Source organism: Macrotis lagotis, chromosome X, assembly GCF_037893015.1.
Source record: "Macrotis lagotis isolate mMagLag1 chromosome X, bilby.v1.9.chrom.fasta, whole genome shotgun sequence".
In the NCBI taxonomy this organism is placed as follows: domain Eukaryota; kingdom Metazoa; phylum Chordata; class Mammalia; order Peramelemorphia; family Peramelidae; genus Macrotis; species Macrotis lagotis.
In genome coordinates this window covers 511,354,307-511,359,762 of record NC_133666.1, presented here as the reverse complement: position 1 = coordinate 511,359,762, position 5,456 = coordinate 511,354,307, and the positions used below count along the sequence as shown (strand labels likewise).

The 5,456-nt window shown below is 36.5% G+C and overlaps 1 pseudogene; it reads left to right on the top strand.

Moving 5' to 3' along the window:
• The first annotated feature begins 3,004 nt into the window (after positions 1 to 3,004).
• Positions 3,005 to 3,826, top strand: LOC141497584 (S-formylglutathione hydrolase pseudogene; annotated as a pseudogene).
• Positions 3,827 to 5,456: the final 1,630 nt, after the last annotated feature.

Below are 5,456 nucleotides of genomic sequence, written 5' to 3'. Positions count from 1 at the left end.
AAGTGGCTTGCCCAAGGCCACACAGCAAGGTAATTATTAAGTATCTGAGGTCGGATTTGAACCCAGGTACTCCTGACTCCAAGGTCGGTGCTCTATTCACTGTGCCACCTAGCCACCCCTACCCCATTGCCTTGGAAAAAACAAAAACAAAAGAAAAAGTGAATGGAAGCAACAATTAAATGAAATTCAAATAATAATTGATCTACTAAACTTTTTTTTAAAATCAATCTTAAAAAAAATCAACCTTTTCCTTTACTTATTTTTGTTATAAACCAACTTAAAAGCTATATGCTGACTCAGAAATAAACTGAAGGTAGAATTGACTATGGAAATTAAAAAAAATTGTTTTTGTTCATTGGATTCATTGAAGCCATCAGCATAGTTCAATGTAAAGGGTCTTGCTGAACACAAAGTCCTATGTCTTTATTTAGGTTTTGCTTCACTTTTGGTTTATTACTATTGAGAAATTAAGATAGAATTATACAGCTTGCAGTAGAAACTTAGATCAGGCTCTAAGATATAGTTTGGATCCTGAGAACCAAGACCACAGGAACAGGGTCTGGGAAAGGGCACCAAATCAAGAAATATTTTTTCCCTTCTTTCCTCCTTCCTTCTTTACCTCCTTTTTTCTTTCTCCTTCCCTTCGTTCCTCCTTTCTTTTTCTAGCCTTTGTATTTTTTACCTCCCATGAAAAGCTAGCATAGAATAGTGGCTAAAAAGTCTCCCTGAGAGTCAAAAAGAGCTGAATTAAGCTCTGCTTTTGACTTCTACATTCTATATTACTTTGGGCAAGTCAATTAACCTTTCAGAGCCCCAGAAAAATCTCAAGACGGTAAATTGAAGAGAAACTTTGCATTGGAAGAGGAAATTCCTCATAAGGCACTATCTATACTGAAGAAATTACAGATTGAGTAAGATAGAGAGACAGATAGATAGACAGCTACCTAGATAGATGATAGTTTAAATAGCAAGCAAATAAGTAAATAGATAAATAAATAAGTAATTTCTCTTCAAATAATAGTATATCTTTCACTTTAAAAATGTTTGTTGATTAATTTTTGTAGGATAGGGACCTTGAGGTCTCAGTAGTAAGAAGAAATAGCTTCCCAAAGAACTTACCTATAGTTGTAAAAATGACCTTGACACTGGTGTTTTGTTGTTGAATCTATTGTTGTTCTAGTTCCCTGATGAGACCCACAAGTGCCCTAGAGATCAATATTTCTTACTGGTTGTTTTCTTCATCTTCACAAGATGATTTTTTTCCATAGGATATAAAATGCTCTTTTCTTGAAGACAGATGGACAGAGCCTACAGGACACTACTTACTGGAGAGAAACCAGCTTTGAAAACTTTTGACAACCAGCATGGTAGCCAGTCTGTTCCTATTGAAATGAGCTCATTATATTTTTTTTCCAACCTTCCAATCAATTCTTTAATCATTTCTCAAGAGTGTATTTCAATTAAAATAATAAACTTTCCATGGCACATAGAGTGAGAAAACACATTTTCACCATTGCTCTTTCCAGACTATGAATTATCTAGAGCAATATCATAGAAAATTGATGGTTTTGTTTCTGCTGGGGTACTTTAAAGTGGAACACCAGGCTTCAAGGTAGTTTAATGGCAAGTATTTCCCACCCCCCCCAGTTTGCACTTTTGTAGGCCTCCTTTGGGTTTTCATTAATTTTTCCCTCCTGACCTAGTAGCAAGAGTTTTTAACTTAGTTCATGAACTTGTTTTGTTTGTGTGTTTGTGTGTGTGTTTAGATAGATATATAGATATGTGTGTATATTTGTATACATTTAGACATGTATACTTATATATATATATTTATGTATATATATGCATGCTTGTATGTATATGTATTAATGTATGTTTTTATATATATATATATATACATATATATATATATATAATTGTATTTTAATATCTTTGGTTTTCTTTATAACACCCCCCCCAAGGAATCCACAGGGTTCATCAGACTGCCAATAGATTAAGAGTTAAGACCCCCTGGTCTAGAGGAAATTCATTATTTTAAATTAATGAATCCTAGTTGTTGGAGGGAATCTTTAAAATTCTATAACAACAATGAAGATGAAGAGGAGGAGGAAAATGGAAACTGTGAGGCAAGTGCTATTACTAACCTCATTTACTGATAAATAAATAGTCTCAGAGGGGAGAAGTGTTGTGCACAGGTTTATATAGTTAACAAGTGTTTGAGATGGGATTTAACTACAGATCTTTGATGCCATGTCATTATGTAACTGAGCAACCTGATGCCTCCGGAGAAGTGACTGGCTCAACAGAGCAAAAGTTGACTTATGGAGCATTTTACAAATCAACCAGAACTCTATTAAGAAAGACTTCTGATATCATCAGAATAATTGATATCCTTAAGGATTCCATCAGCCAGTCTGTAGGTGAGGCAAGAAATAATTATTCAGTCCTTATTAGGGGCAGGTAAGGCTGTTGGGGGACATTATTGGTGTGCTATGTTTGCAGGAAGAGTTTGACATGACTGGATAACAACATGGCCCAGGTACCATAGTAAATACTGGGGATGCAAAGAAAGGCAAAAAGTATTATCTCTTCCCCCAAAGGAGTCTACATTTTAATGAAGAAGAAAATATGCAAATCGCTATAGAACAAGGTTTTTGCAAATAAGATTGAAGATAATCTCAAAAGGAAGTCAGTAGCAGTGAGGAAGAGAGGGAGGGCAGTCAAAAAAGCTTCTTATTATTCTCATTTCATTGATGAACAAACAGGCAGGAGCAAAGTGATTTGTTAAAGTTTGGGCTGAGATCAGCAGAGGGAAGTTTGGTTTTGTGGGCAACCAGGCCACCAGACCCTCCTACTGGGCCAGGATCTGCGCAGGCCTTCCCCATGTTGAGGCAGAGGTCATACTGGAAATCTGTTCTCAAATATGGAGGCATATGTCTTCTGTCAATCACCTGTGTCAATGAGTAAAAAAAAAAAAACAGTAACAACAAATAGCAAAGAAACTATGGCCCTAAAGCAGATTTTCAGTAACAAGTACTTTGAGGGGCTTCAGAAAGAATATTATTACCATGATGATGTGGAACTAAAATGCAAAATGAAATTTGGAATCTAACCCAATTGTGAAATTCCCTATATTTTACTGGCTGTTTGGTTAACTTGCACAGAACAAAATTGGATCACAAAAACTGGTTATAACCAAGTTGCAGCAGAACATGACCTCATTGTTGGTTGTACCAGACACCAGTTCATGTGGCTTAAAGGAGAAGATGACAACTGGGACTTTGGTGCTGATGCTGGTCTTTATGTGAATATCTCTGATTGATCTTTGGAAAACCAACTCTAGGTTGATTTTTTTTAATATAATAGATAAGCTGCCCAAGATGATAAATGTCATTTGTCCACAGATCCAGAGAAGATACTTATTTTTGATCATTCTTTGGGAGGCCATGGAGTTCTGATATGTGATCTGAAGAATTCCAGAAAATATAAATCACTGTCAGTATACTCTCTAATCTATAACTATTTGTCTGTCCTGAAGAGATGGGGGAGATTTACATGGATATTTTAGGATCAGACCGAAGTAAATGGGAGGAATATGATGCTACTCATTTTGTGAAGTTTTACTCAGATTTTCAGTTGACCCTATTAATTTCATCAAGGAAAGGTTAGCCAATTCCTTAAAGGTGGATAAATACTTCCTGAAAATTTAGCCTGTGAAGAAAAGAAAATTCTAGTTGCTTTTAGTTTTCAAGAAAGATTCAATCATAACTACTTCATTGCAATTTTTGGTAACTTAGGACATCATGCAAAATATCTGAGTGCATAATCTCACAATTTTAAAAGTTCCCATGTAAACAGAACTTTTTTCATATTTTTTATTTTTTAAATTATTTAGTTAGCTATTTTATCCATATGCACAAGTATATTTTTAAGTTACAAAATTTCCTTCCATCTCCCCTCAGTAGCAAACAGTCAGGTTAGCATTGTACATCCTCTGGATGGGGATAACGTTGTCCATTAGATGCTCTAAAACAGTTGCCCTAGCTCTCTGAACTGCTGAGAGGAGCTGCTTCCATCAAAGTTGATCATCTCACAATATTGTTGTTCATGTGTACATTGTTCTCTTAGGTAAACAGAACTTTTGAAAAACTAGGATCATACATTAAAAATTACTAACTGAACCTCCATTTCCAATTTTATCAAAGACTGACTACCTTTAAAATAAATAATGTATAAACATCTGGGTGGGGCCAAGATGGCAGCGTGAAGGCAGCATTTTCCAGGAACTTCTTCCCCCATGAACTCCAAAAAACAAACAAATGATGACTCTAGCTAAAATTTAGAGGGGAAGAACCCACAGAAAGACCAAGTGATACATTTTCCCAGTCCAAGAAAACTTAGAAGTTCCGCAGGAAAGGTGTGTTTCACCAGGACTGGGGACTGTAAAAAAGCCATGGCTGCAGTGCAGCATAGCCCAGCCCAGCCCAGCCCAGAGATCACTGGTAAGAACTTGAAAGGGTGGGGAGAGAATTCTGCTACACCAGAATGAGTGTAGGAGCACTGGCTGCAGAATCTGCAAAAAGAATATGGAGAAAGCAGCCTGCACCCCCAGAGATGGTTTCTGCAGAGAATTCTGCAGAGATTTCTCTGCTCTCCCTTGTAGTAGGACTCTACTGAGAGCCTACACTCAGATCCAGGTTGCAGTTTGGGCTTCCATACTAAGATAGCAGGATCCTCCTTATAGCCCCAGGGCATAGGGAAGTGGGGGGTGCATCTACATATCAAAGCACAGGCAAGAGACCATAAGACCTTGGAGAAATAAAGGTCCCAGTGGGGTGTCCCCCCAAAAAAAACCCATACCTTGGAAGTGCTGTAAATTAGTCTTGGGCTGAGGAAATGAGTAAGCAACAGAAAAAGAAGAATCTGACCATAGAGAATTACTTTAGTCCCATGGAAGATCAAAACACATACTCAGACAATGACAAAATTGAAGCTTCCCTATCCAAAACCTCAAAGAGAAATAAAAATGGGCTCAGACTATGGATGAGCTCAAAAAAGATTTTGAAAATCAATTAAAGGAGGTGGAGGAAAAATTGGGAGGAGAAATGAGAGCAATGTAGAAAAATCATGAAAACCAAATCAAACGCTTGGTGAAAGATATACAAAAAAATGAAGAGAATAATATGTTAAAAACTGGTTTAGGCCTAATGGAAAAAGCAAAACAAAAGGCAAATGAGGAGAAGAATGCCTTAAAAAGCAGAATTGGGCAGCTGGAAAAGGAGATAAAAAACTCTCTGAAGAAAATAACTCCTTCAAATGCAGAATGAAACTAAAAGAAGCTGATGACTTTTCAAGAATCAGAAAGAAATAAAATTCTTCCCAAAAAAAGCCAAAAATTAGAAGAAAATTTGAAATATCTCATTGGAAAAAAAAACCAACCTCAAAAACAGATCCAG